This window comes from Cimex lectularius, unplaced genomic scaffold (genome assembly GCF_000648675.2).
Source record: "Cimex lectularius strain Harlan isolate CLEC.00 unplaced genomic scaffold, Clec_2.1 scaffold11, whole genome shotgun sequence".
Lineage (NCBI taxonomy): Eukaryota > Metazoa > Arthropoda > Insecta > Hemiptera > Cimicidae > Cimex > Cimex lectularius.
The window spans coordinates 1,484,300-1,504,130 of NW_019392673.1; the positions used below are offsets into that span (position 1 = coordinate 1,484,300).

Here is a 19,831-nt window from a genome sequence, read left to right on the forward strand (position 1 = left end):
CTCTCGGACACTAACTTCCCATCTCTACCCCACCTTTTGACTTTTCCCTCCTTTTTGCCTTTCCAGCGGTGGGGTTGAGATGAGAAGTTAGTGTCCGAGAGGATCGAAGTCACGATAGCTCAAGTGGTAGCGGCGTATCTAGCCGAAGGTCGTGGGTTCGAATCCCGCTCGTGGCTCTCACTTTTTAATCTCAACTAAAAACCTTAATTAATTGAAAGATATTAATTGGTCAAGCGGACCACGAAAACTAGTGAATTTAATAACTAAATAACATTAAACACGTAAGCTTATAACCGAGTTCGTAGAACCGCGGGGTTACAGGAACTACTGCAGTTACAGACTGTCAGCTAGGGCACATAGAGATGGGAGAGCCGAGGCACTGGTTCCCGCCACGCAGGGTCTCTGATGACGTTGTGGCAGTCAACATCCTACATGTATGTATATTTTTTAACCTATTTTGCTACGTAAAGATGTTCCTGCTACACCTACCACCGTCGGTACATCTTTTCCTGATGAAACAGAAGTTCTATCCTCTCACTCCGATACTGCGGATTCTTCGGAAGATCTGCAGGGACATACTACACGTATAGCAGATATTTTAGAAAATGTGAAAGGAAGATAAATAAAAGCAAGTGCGTTACACTCCGAAGCCAATCTCCCCTCACAATGTACTACAACTATGTTCCTATGCCCAAATCCTACTGCCTTCATATTACCATGGGTTCAACCTAGATTCACGCTTAACGTGGAATCAGCATACACGAATGTAACGGCAAGACCTAAACAAACGGTCTACTCTATTTATTGATTTATTTCACGGTTTCCCAATTACAAATGTATACAATAAAAGTATAAAAGTTAATTATTAATTATAACCAAGATAAATATTAATTAATTATATTATTGATATTTAAATGATATATGTAATTTACTAATGATAAAATTTGCTTAAATTTACTTAAACTGATACTAAATATATCTATATTTTTGAAGGAGTTTAACATTTTTGTTGTTCTTGGTATAAAACTCAACATGGCGTTATTAGTTTTACGGCGATCAATGGAGAATGTTATATGAGTTCTGGAATGATAACATGGCACTTGAACGTTATTTCGGTTAACTGGGCAATCAGTTAAGGAATGTAACAATTTATGTAATAATATGCAATCAGAGAATTTGCTTCTGTGAAGAACAATCGACAATTTCCGTTCCGACATTTGCGATGAATATGGCGTATCTCTGCATCCTCCAGATGTTTTTTTTTGCCTAATGTATCAGGCGTACAAATCTTTTTTGAACCGCTTCTACGCGACTAGTATGGGTGGATTGAAAGGGAGCCCAAAGAGGTGAACAGGAAGCTAATGTTGGTCTTACAATGGAAGTGTATACATTTTTAAGCGCATCTGGATCATGGAATTCCCTAACCATCCCATACCCTACAAACGTACAGTCTACAAATCGCTACTACAACCGATTTGACCATACGGAATAGAACTGTGGGAACAGCTAAACCTTCCAATATCCAGCTTCTCTTATCCTGAAAATTCTCAGATCAATTATAACCACTCCGTATTGTGGCTGTAATACTATCCTCTACAACGACCATAAAATCCCATTTTTTCAAAAATCAATTTCCCAAAAAATATACCAAGTTCCACAATGTCTCCCATCACCCTAATGGTCTCGCCCAAGCCTTGTCCAATAGAATTCATCCCTCCACTCACATAAGGGGACTCAAGAGGAAATGGCTGCCCACCTTTCTAGTGAAGATTATTTGGAGATGCGGTCTGGTGAGACGTAGGTTTTAGAAAAACATTTTCTTTATCGTGCCAACGTTTCGGTCTTTATTGAGATCATCTTCTGGGCCTCTTACAAACATTGTTTAAATTTGCTAGTTTTCGTGGTCCGCTTGACCAATTAATATCTTTCAATTAATTAAGGTTTTTAGTTGAGATAAAAAGTCAATGTCACGAGCGGGATTCGAATTCACGATCTTCGGCTAGATACGCTGTTGCTCTGCCACTTCACGATAGCTCAAGTGGTAGAGCAGCGGCGTATTGAGCCGAAAGTCGTGGGTTCGAATCCCGCTCGTGACGCTGACTTTTTTATCTCAACCAATACCTTTCATACATATTAATTAATTGAAAAATGTTAATTGGTCAACCGGAGCACGAGCAGTAATGGATTAATGCCTGTGACACAAATTTTTCATTTCGAAAAAATTGTGTATAATTAATTGAGTAATTAGAAAGGAAACTTTCTAAGTAAAATAAACAACAAAACCATGACCGCAGATGGTGAAATGATCAAAAGCAGTGAGGATATAAAAAGTAAAATGATTTGAAACGATGTTCATCACTCTGCAGGGTGCGAGTTGGCTCGAATGTTTATCAAATCGTTTTATTTTTATTTTTTTCAAAGCATTCGCCTGCCTTAATCAGAAACGCATTGTTCACAGCGCATGCGGCCAAATGTTATCTCGACGACGGAGGGAACCGAGCTCATCTAGTTTGCATACGAATGGCCATTGTTCATCACGGTCCGTGGAACATGGCAAACCGACCCCAATGACGGCCAGAAATAATTATCTTTCCAAATTAGCCGGCATCTTTTTCAATTACGTGACAATTCTGCCCTCAAAACCGGATCCGTGATGAAATGGGGCAAAGCAGTCAAGGGGGCAGCCATTAAGCCGAAATTTTTAGGCTGGTTATCTCTCGAAACTGTATTGGACGGACGTTTCAAAGTATTTCGATAGAACAATTACATAATGTGATGACAAAATCAACTCAAACCACCAGCATCCTTTGTAAACTTTAATCAAATTTATTAATGATTATAATAATTTTTTGTAGTCCAAATGAATATCACGAAACAAACTAATCTAGTTTTCCATTGTTACTATCTTGATGAAAATAGAACCCCTCTGTATCTCACACCCTCGGTTCAATCAAACATAGAAATCAAGTAATTTGGCTAGTACATAACAATATCCAATCTGGGATGAATCTATCATTAAAACTTTATTACTTCATTCGATACAGAACTATAATGAAGTCTGATCTATCCACAAATATCCAATACGAACTGTCAAATTATTGTTTGGCTATATGGCACTTATATTACCACGTCGGATCAATATATACAAGTGTTTGGCTACTCGTGTTACGATCTTTGCCAATAAATTCTACATTCACAATAGAACCAAAAAGTCCTAATTAATAACTATGGTCCGAATCTCAACAGTATCGGTGTTATTCTCCTTTTTGTAATTTTTTTTAAGATTTCACGACCTTCTGCAAATAAACAATGATGACTCCAAAACTAAAGGTCTTAAACACATCCGTTGATACCATTGAAAACTAATTTAAATTTCCGATAAGATGTAGTAAATTCCAAAATTAAAATGTTGGTGCAATAAGCAGTAACCACAACTTTGAAAAATCTTTCAATTAATTAAGGTTTTTAGTTGAGATAAAAAAGTCAGTGTCACGAGCGGGATTCGAACCCCGACCTTCGGCTAGATACGCCGCTACTCTACCACTTGAGCTATCATGACTAATCCACTCGGGCACTATCTTCCCATCTCAACCCCACCTTTTGAATTTTCTTTTTTATCTCAACTAAAAACCTTAATTAAATGAAAGATATTAATTGGTCACGGGGACCACTAGTGAATTTAACAAGTTAAAATGAAGTATATCTTCACTAAAGCTCTCCTTGGCCATTTTATTTGTCGCCGAGAATCAAATAGATTACACGACATTTTAAAAATGGCAAAAAGGAGAGAAAATTCAAAGGTGGGGATGAGATGGGAAGTTAGTGTCCGAGTGGATCGAAGTCATGATAGCTCAAATGGTAGAGTAGCGGCGTACTTAGCCGAAGGTCGTGGGTTCGAATCCCGCTCGTGACACTGACTTTTTTATCTCAACTAAAAACCTTAATCAATTGAAAGATATTAATTGGTCAAGCGGACGACGAAAACTAGTGAATTTAACTTTGAAAAATATTTTAAACATACTATGGTGATACTAAACTACTATTTCCAAAGCTTGAGACAAGCACATTTCAGAAAACGTTCTCCATTTAATATCCTTTTTTGTGGTGTAATTGCTTTTTTAATTACTTTGTTCAAATATGAAGAAATTGATGAAGGTAAGGAAAAAACCGTGGTTAAAAAATTGGTAAGTGGAAAGATTTAAAAAAATATATTTTTATATATAGATTATCTTTCCCTTTAAGAGTTATTGTTGTTTATTTGAAGTAAGGTCTTGAAATCTTAAAAAATCAGAAAAAAGGGAATAAATCCGAAACTGTTGAGATTCTGACCATGGTTAACTAGTACATTTTGGTTCCATTTTGAATGAACAATCTAGTTTGTAACACGAGTAGCAGAACACCCTGTATGTAGTGTGTATCAATTTGAATAATCCCCCCCATTTAATTCGTAAACGGCTAACTTTAGCAAAAAATGGTCTTATACAAAGCCCAAGTAAATTTTGGCTAGAGATCGCGTGATGGTAACAGATTTAACATAACTTTCTCAACTATCTGGGAATTGATACTAACTTTGTTATTTTAAATAAGAATCCTTTATTTTTATTGTACATTTCGATTCTAGAGCTTATTTTATGCCAGTTTTAATGAAAGGAAAATTTTGATAGGATCGACCATTTCTGAGTTATGCCAGACGGAAGACTCGTGAGGGGGTTTGCTTTTTCTTGTAAAAATTAACAAAAAATTAACTTGGGGTTTGTATAAGACCATTTTTTTACTAAAGTTAATCGTGTGGTGGTTGTCCCGTCGTCTGATCAATAAAAAAATACCAAATCTAAATTTACTATATTAGAAAAATATGGACTGTTATTACAATACCACAATCTTATCCCGGTCATAAGCAATCAAACAACTGAAGATATGATGCTTGTTGATCGACCTGCAGATAATCTATGTAGAGTTTCAATCTTCGTAGAGGTCATTAGACAGGTGAAGAAAGAAGAAGACTAATTGTTGGGTTCACATAGCTTTCGGCAACCTATAGTGCCATCATCATGGTTTTCCCAAGAGTGGAGAAAACTATTAACATGGAAAACTATTGTAAAACCGTTTTGGGTTTAAGGTTATGAAGCACATAGCCAGCATACTACATTTTACATGGTGAAAATAGACATCTCGCTAATAAAAAAATCCATATGACTAAAGGTCCAACAATTTTGTTCTTGTTGTATTTCCACTAACCATAACAGTCCAACCTGAGTGTTGTCTCTCTCTCTCTCTCTCTCTCTCTCTCTCTCTCCCTCCCTCTCACTCTNCTCTCTCTCTCTCTCTCTCTCTCTCTCTCTCTCTCTCTCCCTCCCTCTCTCTCTCTCATAAATTTTAATCCTTTGTCCATAGTTTCTGTAAATAGCTATAATTTTAGTCAAAAATACTCTTTGTGATCATAAATGTAACTGTAAGAAATTGCTAGTCAGAACAAAATTGTTGGACCTTTAGTCATATGGATTTTGTATTAGCGAGATGTCTTTTTCACCATGTAAAATATAGTATGCCGGCCATGTGCTTCATAACCTTAAACCCAAAACGCTTTTACAATAATTTTCCATGTTAATCGTTTTCTGAACTCTCGGGAAAACCCTGATGATGGCACTATAAGTTGACGAAAGCTTGGTGAACCCAACAATTAATCTTCTTCATTCTTCACTTTCTAATGACCTATACGAAGATTGAAACTCTACACAGATCAATCCAACAACTTCATTACCGACTGCTGCAATCGGTGGCCAGTGCTGCAGATCGTGTTTGTTGTATGAACGAGCAAAAAAAGCCAACAAGTTACGTTTACCCTCAAACTAATGTAAAATAAAATCTGCAGACCAGTGCAGATAAACAACAAGGTAATACCACCACCCAACCAAGTCCGCTACCTTGGGCTTACTTAGATAGCAGAGTTACATGGAAATTACTTACAAGAATAAAACGTCAAGAAACTTGACAGACTTAACAAAAGATAGACTATTCAGACATCTATTGGGACCAAAATCAACGCTAAGCATACATAACAGATTAACTGCTTACTACCGACTCATCAGGCCTATTTGGACTTAAGTAGTCGAATGTAGACTCGGCCAAAACCTAAAACATCCAACGAATTCAAGCTTTTTAATCCAAAGTTCCCGACGTATCCTCACCGCTCCTTTCTACGTCACCAATCAAATAATCCATACGTACCTTAAAATCTCATTCGTGAAGGATCTTTTCTGAACGCGCTTCCCCATTTTCCGCTTTTAACTATCGCTTGCTCTAACCTGCCTGCAAACATGTTCCTCAAAGTCCCATCCTTACAATCCCCATGGCGTTTAAAACGACGATGGCCTCGTAACATATTTTAACCCACCTAATTAAAGACAGAGAGTTATTAAATTAATAACACACATACTCTTTTTCCTTTCTCTCTTTAAATATTTTTGGGATGTTACATGAATAAATAAAACACTTGGCCAACTAAAGAGATATAAGGACCTGCGGATAAACGTTGGCCGTATTGAATATTCAATCTCTGGAGGCGTGTTGACGACATGTACGTATAAGGATGGATGCCCGATAGTATTTTTCTTTCTCATGGGGAAGGGGGACAATCCGCTGTCAGACGTTAGTAAATACTGGTGCCGTCTTTAAGGCGAACAATAAAACCCGTTTTCCCACTTTTCGTCTCGCGTTGAGGGGATATCCGGCGATTTCCCATAAGGAGCCGGATTCGCTTTCACTTGGGCGCCTTAACGCTATAGCAGAACAGTTGACAAAATGAAAAGGAAAGATTTGGAGATGTGAGATTGATGAAAACATAATATACTTTTTAGATTGATTTTTTCATCTGTAAAATAAGTAAAGTAATAAAAAGTAATAAGTAAAGTAATTATTATAGTAAAACGTTTTTACAACGGCACCTCTTGAAGCGATTCGAATTGTCTATCAAATTTTGTGAGGAGATTTTTAGTAAATAGATGATACCCGGTCAAGTGAATTATATAATTTGAAAGTTTTTATATTTGTTCGTTGTTCTTGCCACATTTATCAATATCAGTCAGGTATTATCGGATTCCGGATCGGGCTTCAAGCCCAGACGAAGTAGGCGTACTTTCTTCGGTTTTTGAGCCTACACTTCAATAGATTTTGACGTTTGAATGATTGCGCATTAAGTGATCTTTCAGATTTTCAGTATTACCTGAAGTTTTGTACTGAATGAGAGTCCAGAAATTCTTTTTTTGTTTTAACAATCCAACCTGTGTTTGTTCATCCGTGCTGATAACTTTTGTTTGGTTTGTCCCACATATTGCACATTACACCTCCTCATGATACCCGATAAACCACATTGCATTGCGAGCCCACTGGTTCCTTTGCTTTCAGCTTCGCATGCCGAAAAAAAGTTAATGGCACGAGCGGGATTCGAACCCACGATGTTCGGCTAGATACGCCGCTGCTCTACCACTTGAGCTATCGTGACCTTGATCCACTCGGACATCAACTTCCTTTCTCAACCCCACCTTATGAGTTTTCCCTCCTTTTTGCCATTTTTCCATAAACTTTTTTTCATCTCAACTAAAAACCTTAATTAATTGTAATGTATTAATTGGTCAAGCGGACCACGAAATCAGTGAACCTTTGATTTTAGTTGAGTTAAAGTAAGATAAATAATTGTTTGTTGTATTTTGTTTTTTTAAATGATACAACATGTTCTAACTGCGATATATTCCTAAAATAAATAGGCCTTGATGATAACGATATAATCGTCGAAAGCTCGGCAAAAACTTAAAGAATTGTCATTTCTGTTGTGATCTCACTGAAGAAGTTCAAGTTGTTCAACAAGCAGGTCGATACATCATCTCATCTTTAATTCGCATTTCCGTTTGCTTTCCATTTAAAACTATTCTATCTAAAAACTATAGAATCTAAATCATGTGTACAACCTAAAAACTTAAAACTAGATGGATGATAGTGTCAATAGTTTTGTGACGATAGTATCGAAACTATCGATAATATCCCACCACTAGTCACCAATCAAATGATCCATAAATTGTTTAGTACGAAATAATTTGAATAAAAAATTACTTATTATTACCAGTACGAAATAAATATAGATTGAGCAAATGGTATTGTATATTAAAAATCTGACAGATCTTTCTAGGCAGTGAAGAAAGAAACAAGCTACTGCTGGAACTCTTTGTTGTTTAATTGGGAAGGTTAAAATAGGTCGTCGTTATAAAAGCCGTTGAGGATTTTAAGGATGAGTATTAGTGGATTAGAGTAGAGGGATAGTTTAAAATATAAATTGAGGAAGCGTGTTTGGAAAATATCCTTCACGAATGAGATTTTTAGGTCTTCAAGGATAATTTGATTTCAACGTGGAGCGTTGAAGATACGGTAAAATTTAATACTATAGAAAAGAACACTTACAATAAATGTAACATTATTTGAATGAGTAAGTACGAACAGTTCAATATGGTGGTATGCATACATCATGGTATAATTGTATTTGTGAGACACCTTGGTTTAAATAATTATTAATATTATGTAAACGAGATTGGGGAGGGAATTACGCAATAAAAACCGACCTTTTCATCCCTGAGATGCTTATTCATAAATTGAATTAGGGAAATTGTTTTATTAGAGCCCCCAGAGACCGGCCGGTTTATCAAGACTTTTCATAAGCCATTGCCACTGATTATTTAGCTTACAAAGGTCTCAATTTCTAAGTAGGCTCGCTGTGAACCTTTCTCTTAAGTGACAATAGTTTATTTAAAATTTTACTTCGCTCGTGAAATTAATTATTTCGTCATCAGTGTCATAACAAAAGCGGTTTTGATACTGAGAAAAGTCGTTGTTTAAAAACATAATGTTTCTAACGAAAGCTTTAATTACTGTGTGAGAAAAGGTATAGAAAATTAACTTTTTTTCTTTTAAAAATCGAATTTTTTGAAACATTTTTTCTTGTTGCTTTAATCCCGTGATAGAGTGATTTTTCTAAACCGAAGAAATGAAAGAGTTTCTGATAAAAGCTATCAGACGAGAAAGGGAATTTACTTTCATCAAAGCTGACTCCCAGTTGTATGAACCAAATATTTTTTCCCCTCGACCCCATCCGCTAAAACTACCCTTACATTTAAAATCTTATCAAGCCCGGAAAGCGACGGGAACTGAGTTACAATGGAGATAACGGTGGGAGATTAAGGGTTTAATGCTTCGTCTTTCTCTGTTTGAAGCAAACATAAAATGTTAAGGCTGAATTAATCTTAAAAAAATTATTCAGATCTTGAAAGCTCATCGGCTTAAACACTTTTCAACCAAATTGACTTCTTTTCATCATGAGAACAAAACAAGATAAACTTCATTGTCATCTTAGAATACAAAGATTAAATATTTAAAAATTAATCCAATTTTTTTTAACTTTTTCAAACATAAGGAACTATAAAAATATAAATAATACAATAGATCATAAACACGTTTAAAAATTGTAAATAATTATTCAATTAATTAAGGTTTTTAGTTGAGATAAAAAAATCAGCGTCACGAGCGGGATTCGAACCCACGATCTTTGGCTATATACGCCGCTGCTCTACCACTCGAGCTATCGTGACTTCGATCCGCTCGGACACTAACTTCCCATCTCAACCTCACCTCTCGGATTTTCCCACCTTTTTGCCATTTTTATCTCAACTAAAAACCTTAATTAATTGAAAAATATTAATTGGTCAAGCGGGCCACGAAAACTAGTGAATTTAATAACTTAAAATGAAGTATACTTCACTAAAGCTCTCCGTGGCCATTTCATTTGTCGCGGAGAATCAAATAGATTACACGACATATGAAAAATGGCAAAAAGGAGGGAAAATTCAAAGGTGGGGTTGAGATGGGAAGTTAGTGTCACTATCTTTTTTATCTCAACTAAAAACCTTAATTAATTGAAAGATATTTATCGTCATATTGACCATCATCATTTATTAATCATAATTAGTGATATTGTGGATAATACATTTATTTGGGTACAAAAGTGATTAAATTTATAGACAATTATTAATCCTCAATCCTTTTTTTTTTGTTTAAGGCAACCTAGTGAATTTATGCGAAGTGTTGAGAAATTTTAATGTCCTATTCTGAAAACACAAGCTTTTAATGTGATAAACAAGACCGTCCTTTAATGGCCACTGAAGCAGATTAATTAAATTGTAAGCCAATTGATCCTTATGCCACACTGTTCATGCTTTGAAAAATTGCTGGTTTGAATAGCGACCCAGAAAGATTAGAAGATTAGATATTTTATCAGACTCTTAAGAAGACATGGTGTCGATGTCTGAATCAATTTACCCCAAAATACACAAGATTTACGAGTTGGGAAAAATACTATACTTTGATATATATTATAGTAAGATGAAGTGCACTTTACTTTGATTTTACTTGAACCATAAAGAAGTAGTTATCAAACAACAATCATTTTAAACCATCCTGTACCAACGTTCACATTAAATTTGCATAAAGGTTATTCTAGTTAACGTAACTGACATATCAGGAAAAATTCTAGACTTTAAAACTTTTTTGACGGATTGATTTTTACGAACATCAAGAGTGTCCCAGATGAATTGAGATTTTATATGCTATCCATTCAGAGTACCTTAATAAATATAGACACCCTCCAACCACTATTCGTGAACACCTATCATGCTGATAATACTAACAAAAAATGGAATAAGTGTCGTAATTTGTAGATACCAAAAAGCCAGAAGTGATAGATTTACATCTCTTTGTTATATTCCGTTATTAGATATTTATTTGCAATTTCAGCAATGTGTAACAAATAGTCTGTGGAAATTTGCTGCTTTTGGGATATTTTTCTTATAAGATTGATTATTCCCCTAAGTTGGAGATTCACTCAACTGAACCACACAGTAACATTTTGAAAATAAATTTGCCTTTAAGTAATTAATGTAATTTTTCAAAATTCGTTAAACAGAAATTTCAAATGTGATTTGAAGAGAATTTTTTTACTGAAGTGAGCCGTTTTCTATCCGTTTTAAGCAAGACACAGCGATAAATAATAAACGATGGCTATATGCAATGGCTATAACCCCTGTTTCAAAGTTTAATCTGAAAACAGACTTTAATAAAGTTCAGAGTAGCTATGCATGTTTAATTTGTCCTCATTCTCACATTAAAACTATTCCTTTCGTTTCAAACTTGCCCAACTTCTCTTACAACTTTTATGTAATTATTGAATAGAAATTATCCAGTTCCAGATTAATTTATGATTAATCCCAACGTAATATAATCCAAGGGGGATTTTTAATCTTTTTTCATTCTTTCTGACCCCACTCTATTCAAAACTATAGAATATTTTATCTGATTGTATTTTATGGTTAATTTTTTTCTATTATTAAGTAGTGAAAATACATAACATTTGTTGACAAAATAATCTACGTTCAACCAACAAAACACTTTCCATATGCTTTTACCATATTTTTGGTTTCAATAATTGAAATAAACAAAAAAAAATCTAAAATTTCCGCGTCCATTCAACACCCACAGTACTTCCAAATTTGTTCAACGGTGCGCATAAATGTGGTCAAGTTTGGTTCTGTTCTACCGTGACATTACCCCAATTACAGATTAAATAAAGGGTGATCAAACAGAAGTTCAATAAAAAACCACAGCGAGGTCTAAAATCAAACAGTAAAGCATATAAAGTGAATTCAATATTCACGAATATGTTTAAAATTATATATTTAAAAAAGTAGAATAAAAAAGAACATAATTAAAAAGGTATTAATGAAAATGGTAAGAAATAAAACTATTCAAAGCTATATTTTATTCACTAGTTTTCGTGGTCTGCTTGACCAATTAATATCTTTCAATTAATTAAGGTTTTTAGTTGAGATAAAAAAGACAGTGTCACGAGTGGGATTCGAACCCACGATCTTCGGCTAGATACGCCGCTGCTCTACCACTTGAACTATCGTGACCTCTAGTGAGCTATATTTTATGTTCACTATGATAATTATGAGTAATACATTTCAAAAAAATATTTATATAAAACGATTTTTCAAGGTTTGTTGTACTTTTGTGATGGAAATCCATTATCAAAGGTTGAATATAAAAAAGGTTTTTTAGTTCCAACTGTTTATTAGTTGATTCGGAAAGCTTTCATTTACATCGTAAGCATCTTCGGCCCTTATTCTAATTTTATATTTAACTCTTAATGAATTGAATGAAATAATTACTTTTGATGAAAATAAAATAAAATAAACTGGTTAACATGAGGATGTACTATGTTTTTTGGCAAAAAATTATGTAAAGAATAAGATTAGGATAAGGGCTGAAGATGCTTACAATGTAAGTGAAAAGTATTCCGAATAAACTAATGAACAGTTGGAACTAAAGGTTTTATTGATATTCAACTTATGTAAAAAAAGTAAACCTCCTTGGAATACTGAAAATTATAATAAATTCAGATGAAGACGGTTCAAACTTCTTGGGTTATGATCGTGATAATCCACGTTTTATTGAGCCATTTTCAAGTTTTATTATTAAAATGCGTTAAAAATGTCTTCGGGCCCCACTTTAAACCAAACCGTACACGAGAGATTAAAGTTGTTAAACTTGGACCAGTAATGGAGATGCACTTAATCTCCGATCGGTCGTAAAATGATAATGAGGCAGTAAAAGATAACCGAAACCGTTGGAACACAGTTGTTGCGTAGTTTTTCGATTTTTTACGATACTTTTTGTTTTTTGACTGGACGATGAAAATCGTTTCTCATTACCCAATCCCCTTAATTTCATCTGGGATCCGATCTTGTTATTCGGTGTGATGGAAGGGATGGGAATTCTCGCGGTTGATTTATTCAACGTTGGTATTTAAACCCTAAACGACTTTACTTTTAAGTATAATTATCAAATAATCAAAAGAATGAACCACATTGAATGATGTTTTTTAATGTTAATCATTTTTTTACATTAATATTTTGTCTTTTTTTACCTTACTATATCTGGATGTTAAAGATTGGCCAACTGCAAATTAGACTTGTTTTACTGATGTGTAAAAAAAATGTTCCATTTTCAGGATTGGTAGTTGTAAACTCCCTATGAGGGGAGGGCGTTGGTGGCCGCATCGGTTTAGGCTCGATACGGCGCTCATCAATGTAAGGTAAAGGTCCCGGGTTCGAATCCAGCGGCCCTGCATTCGAACCCGACACCCGACATACTTACAAATGGGCTTTTTTTCAAAAACACCGGCACCCCGAGGGTTGATATGACCTCTACTGTTGCAAACCCTCTTAAAAAAGAAAAAAAACTCCCTGATTTAACGGTCATCACCTTCTTCAATTTCGTATTATTGACTATTTGGAAATAGTGAGATGCGGTCTGGCGTGATGTAGGTTTTAGAAAAACTTTTTTTTATCGTGAGAAAGTGAGCTCAAAATAAGATAAAAATAAAATAAGTTATTTATACAAATTTTACCTTTCAAAATAGAAATAGTTGTAAAAATATAGTGATATTCATCTTTTTATTATCTTATCGTCGTCGCAAACCATCCAATGGTTGGTCTGATACACCATTAATGTTGTCAAGTGTATATAACAATTATTTATCAAAATGTTGCTGATAATAGTCACATAATTATTATTAATAAATGAGACTTCAATCGATTTAGTTAACTATTTAGAAGAGAACATTTGGAGTTTTTTCGCGCAAAAACGAAAGTTTTTTCTATATTCCGAAAAATAAAAATAGAAGTCAAAGCAAAAAAGCATATAATCAGTCAAAATAAAGGAAACAAGTTACAAATATACTTTTCTTGTTCAATATGATGTATCCCGCTTTATGCGTTGGTTTGAATATTTAAAAGCATCTTTTGTGAATTTATTTCAGGTTGACATTATTTAGAGAAATGTGTGGTGATTAGTGACCGTTAGTCGATGATTATTCGGAAATCGTGAGATGCGGTCTGGTGTGACGTAGGTTCTAGAAAAATATTTTTTTATCGTGCCAGCGTTTCGAACTTTATTGAGATCATCTTCAGGGCCTGGGATTTATGCCCATTGTTTAAATTTTACAAATACATGTAGGATGTGAAAGAGAAAAAGAAAAAAATGAATTTATACAATGCTAGGAATTTTAGATTCAATCAAAGTATTTGTACTCCCTCAAAGTGTTTGATTTCCGTGTAGATGTTTCATTCTTGAGTGTCGTGTTGAGAGTGCCAGTGAGATATTGATGATTTGTGTTTACATACGTTGTGTTTTGAAGGGGTGGGGAAAGAAATCGGGATAGAAAGACATTTTTATATGAAGAGTCGGCTTCTTTGAGGTGAAAGGAGCTAACAATGGGAAAAAATGGGTAATGGTTCGGGGTAAAAAATGGGTATCGTATGGTAAAAAGGATACTAAGAAGCGGGGTTTGCGCTCCCCAGGCACTGCAGCCTTCTGGCTTATTTTACCTTCCTAGTTCCTTAGTTCAGTGTAATAGTCTCAATCCTTCTTCTTAGAAGTATCAGGTCATTGACTGTCGCTGCTGCAATTTGATTCCCTAAGTTTTTTTCATATGTTAGGTGAAATCTCCATTGCTCAATGGACATTTCCAACAGCTCTGTAGCTTCACATTCGAAGATGATATGGGTAGCTGTTTCCTCCTCCTCATTACATAATCTGCAAATGGGATCATCGTTGTATATACCCATGTTGTGTAGATGTTTTCTCAGATGTCAGTGACCGGTTAGTAGTCCTAACACTCCTCGGAGTTTAGTCCTCACCAATTGCAGCAATGATTTTGCTTGGTCTTGGTCTTGGTGAGAGTTGGTTCATCATAAGTTTACTATGTCTAGCATCGCTAGACTTTATCCACTTCTCCTTTTGTTTTGTTTGGATCCATTCTGCGGTGGAGAATTCTATATTTGTTTGTTATCCCAAAAATAGGTTCGGGGCCTATGTATGGTCTCGCAGATCCTCCTCTTGCCAGACTGTCTGCTTTCTCGTTACCCTAAATTCCCCTGTGCCCTGGCATCCAAGATACCATCAGGTAGTTGTGTTTCCCCAGGTTTTGGAGATTTTGGATGCATTCACTGATTAATTTTGATGTAATTCTTTTACATGCTAATGCGTTAATGGCTGCTTGGCTATCAGATCTTTTGAGGATTTTTTGCCAGTGTAACCTCTTTTAAGATTTTCCAGGGCACAAGCATTGACGGCATGTATTTCTGCTTGAAAGATCAAAGTGTACTTCCCTAATGAGTTTGATTGCTCATGTTTTTGGCTTGTACAGGAAACGCCTGATCCGGTTCCTTCGTTTGCTTTGGAGCTATCTGTGTACCATATCATTGTATCTGAAGCTCTGCTGTGATCTTCCTCCCCTTTATAGACTGTTGAGACTTTATAGAAAGTTGTGAAGAATGTTTTTGAGATCATACAGTTAGTCCCCATTTCTAATAATGGGTGTCTGATTTTGTTGATTATGGTTGTATGCCCGAATTGTTTAGTTCCTTTCCAATTTAATTGTTTCTGGAGCCCTGAAGATGATCTCAATAAAGATCAAAACGTTGGCACGACAAAGAAAATGTTTTTCTAAAACCTACCTACAGACCAGACCTCGTCTCACGATCTCCAAATAATCATTGGCTAACGGTCTGAAAACATCACACATTTCTTATTCTTGTCTACACTTTATGTTTTCGATAAATTACGAATATTGGCAGTAACGTGTAGATTCGAGAAAGAAAAAAGTTCGATTTTGGTACATCTAAAGATTGAATAGATTTCGTTTAAGTCTGTTACCCTGAACTTTTATTATTTATAGAAGTTATTTGTAAACAAAATTTCTACGTGCTTCAATCAAAATACGTGTTCTGATTTTGTGTAAGTAAATTAAATTCTTCTTGGCCAACTTAGCCAATTCCGTTGGAATGAAAAATGCAACCGTTTGTCGGACCCAGTACACGATTAGTCGACGCGAACTTTTGTTTTCAAGAAACAATTAGTAAAGAACTCCGTAAAGTTTCCCTCTGAGAAATTGGTTCGTTTGGCCCTAGTACTTCAGGAGCCGTGTTAACAGTACCTTATCACACTGACAATAAAATCTACGCTCTCTTCTATTCTTTCGACAATTTAACGTTGATTTTAAAAAAATTGATGAAAAAATTCTTTTTGGAGCGGGTAGAATGAAGTTGAATAATGTTTAATTCGAATTATGTGTGACCTGAAATAAATTTATTTTTATTCTTCTTTGTTATTAAAGTGCGCATTATAAAACAATGAAACATTTCAAATAAGGGGAGGAAATAAATTATTTTTGGGACCGGCAAGAAGATTAAAATTTACTTACAAACCGTGAAAATCTTCGTTTCTACAAGAATAAATTTATTTCTTAAGAAACAAGAATTAAATCCTGCTTAAACAATCTTGTCAAGTTTATGTACGTATACGGGCTGTCCGTTTTAAAGGCCCGGCTGAAATTCTCTTGAACAGATAACGCAATCGAAAAACTAAATTACAGGGTGTCCTTTTTACATGGCCCGGTTGAATTTCCCTTGAACCAATGCTAATGACCCGATCAAAAAAACAAAAACACTTGTTTAATATTTTTTCGTCTATTTTCAAATTTTTAGCTTTTTTAAAGAAAAATTAAACAGGTTACATCCGGCCCAGTTCAACTTTAAAAATTCAAATACGACACTACACATTCCGACACATCATTTTAAATGATTTTTTACCCTGAAAACTATGATGCAATTGTATTTTAAATTGGCTAAAAATGACAAAGTTATAGGGAAAGAGTCAAGGGAGATGGATTGACAAGCATTTTCTGCCTTCAACTGAAATTGCTGGGTTATGATTGGTGTAAACACTGTTTTTAAATGGCTCCATAGACAAGTGGAGTTAAATCGGATGACCGAAAAGGCCAAAAGATCGGGCCATGTAGTCCTATCCACCTATCCCGGAAGTACGCAATTTTCGGAATTTCCTCTGCCCACGTTTCTAAAATTCCAACGGTTTATTGTGTCATAGGATGTATGGAAGAACGGTTTTTCAGCCTCCCAAATCGGCACTTGTTCAAGGAACGTTAGACGCCTGTCAAAATCAGAATCCAGAAGTCCCTGAACGAGATGAAAGCGATACGGCTTAAAATTATAAGTCCGGAGTACATCTCTAATTTTATTGTTCGAACAACCTAAATCCCTTCCAACGTTTAGGGGAAAGAAATTTGGATTTTCGTAAACATACATTAAAATATTCAGCTACTTGTCGAAATCGCGCTGCCGATATCTTGATGATGGAACAGCAACTGATCCGTATCTCCTCATATTGCAAGCAACACGAATAAACGTTTTGTAGTTTGCTCTGGGGCGATCAGGAAATTTTTTGGAGTCCAACTCATCTGCACGACTTGCAAAATCACCACTATCAATAAAGCAGTCGTACATATCGCTGTTGATCGGAAAAATATGCTCTTCGCTTCATTTTGAATGGAATACTGATTGTAACAAATAAGTACCTTTGTAAAATTTATTTACTTCCCGCAATTAAGATTTTGCTCACATAATGCGAGTTTGAACAACAATGACAAATGTAAACAATAATGATTACTTTAGTGAAGAAGCAAATTATCGGGATTAACAACAAACAAACAAAATGCGTTGTTGTTTTTTTTTGGTTTTTTTTTCAATCTTTTTGACATAACTTCTGATTACTTTACCAACTCAAAATCTAATTGCACCATTGTTTGCAGGGTAAAAATCCTTTAAAATGATGAGACAGGATGTATAGGGTCGTATTTGAAATTTTGAAGTTGACCTGATGTACCCTGTTTATTTTTTCTCCAAAAAAGGCAACAACTTGAAACTATATTAAAAATTACAATTAATTAAGGTTTTTAGTTGAGATAAAAAAGTCAATGGCACGAGCGGGAATCGAACCCACGATCTTCGGCTTGATACGCCGCTGCTTTACCAATTGAGCTATCGTACCTCGATCCACTCGGACACCAACTTCCCATCTTAACCGCACCTTTTGAATTTTCCCTTTTTTTTGCCATTTTTCAAATGTCGTGTTCTGGATTAAGGATTGGATTCTCGACGACAAATGAATGGAAAGATATTAATAAACTTAATTAATTGTAATATATTAATTGGTCAAGCGGACCACGAAATTAGTGAAGTTAATATATTAAAAATATTAAACACATATTTTTGTTTTTTCTGTAGCTTCATTGGTACAAGAGAAATTCTGCCGGGCCATGTAAAAAGGACACCATGTAATTTAGTTTTCAATTGCGTTATCTGTACAAAAGAATTTCAGCCGGGCCTTTAACACGGACAGCCCGTATACATACATACGACTTGACAAGATTGTTTAAGCAGTATTTAATTCTTGTTTCTTAAAAAATAAGTTTATTCTTGTAGAAACAAAGATTTTCACGGTATGTAAGTAAATTTTAATCTTCTTGTAGATCCCAAAAATAATTTATTCACTGCCCTTACTTGAAATGTTTCATTGTTTTATAATGTGGACTTTAATAACAAAAAAAAAATAAATTTGTTTCAGGTCACACATAATTCGAATAAAACATTATTCAACTTCATTCTACCCCCTCTATTGTCAAGATGCTTTAGAGATAGTATAACTTTGAAATTTTAAATAAGGACGTATACGGTTTTAAAAGATTTTTGCAATTTGTGGTTATTTTTTTATCGCACTTTTTAAAATAACTATTCAAAATCTTATCAAGCCTCCTAGATCGATTTGATTCATATTCCGCGATTTAGACGAACGTGGGTTTATATTTAATTAAATTATTCCCACGGTTTAAATTACAAATTAGACGGGTGCATGTAACGTTACACCTTAGCGACGCTTCCCGAACAGTAAAATATCTCATATTTCACCTCTCAGAAAATTCCGACTCCACCATCTCTATTAGCAATGGAAATGTGCCCGACACCTTTTGTGGTTTATACTTGCCAAAGTCCCTGATGGAGCTGAATAATGAGCGCTGGCAATTTGAAATGATTATTGCTAAGAAAGAAGGCAACTTTGGAAATAAGTGAGAAAGTAGGTTAATATTTTCATATCATCTTATTTCCCTTACAGAGAAATAAACTTTTTAACAATACCCAAACAATATTTTGTTTATAAATTTTCTCGAATCTAAAAAATGATATTTTTATTTAAAACTAAAAAAGGAATTGGTATATTCCTCGAAAGCTAGGCAAAAAAACTGACTGTTTTTCTTTCATTCTAAGTCGCATTAGCCTTGATTTTGTTTATAATAAGACATAAAATATAATAATGAAATTTCGTTATAATCTTTCCTTCAGAATTTTATTACGGATACATTCTGATTGTTTTCTTTAAATGAATTTCATGATAACTGCAAAAGTAATATAATAAAAATTATTTAGTTTGTCTTTATTTAAAACTAAACAAAGTAAATGTATGTAAATATTTATATCAGCCGTTCATCACTACATTCCTTTAAGTCAACGTCTAACGTTATAATAAAAAGGTGGGGTTGAGATGGGAAGTTAGTGTCCGAGTGGATCGAAGTCCCGATAGCTCAAGGGGTAGAGCAGCGGCGTATCTAGCCGAAGGTCGTGGGTTCGAATCCCGCTCGTGGCACTGACTTTTTTATCTCCACTAAAAACCTTAATTAATTGAAAGTTATTTATTTATTCTTGTACTTGTTTTTTATGTGCTTTTTGTTAAAACACATGACTTTTTCGTTGTGTATTTTAGGAGTCCTTTAATTTCTTACATACATTTAATGTATCTCTTAATGAAATATGTATTTATT

At 34.7% G+C, this 19,831-nt stretch overlaps 1 protein-coding gene and 1 non-coding gene across 3 annotated transcripts in view; one reads left to right on the top strand and one right to left on the bottom strand.

Moving 5' to 3' along the window:
* The window catches only part of LOC106669459 (muscarinic acetylcholine receptor M3), a 350,439-nt gene that overhangs the window by 290,737 nt on the left and 39,871 nt on the right, over window positions 1-19,831 (bottom strand). The gene's annotated exons all lie outside the window — the stretch shown is intronic.
* Window positions 3,841-3,913, top strand: Trnas-acu. The gene has a single exon. It is a non-coding gene; the product is annotated as a tRNA-Ser (tRNA).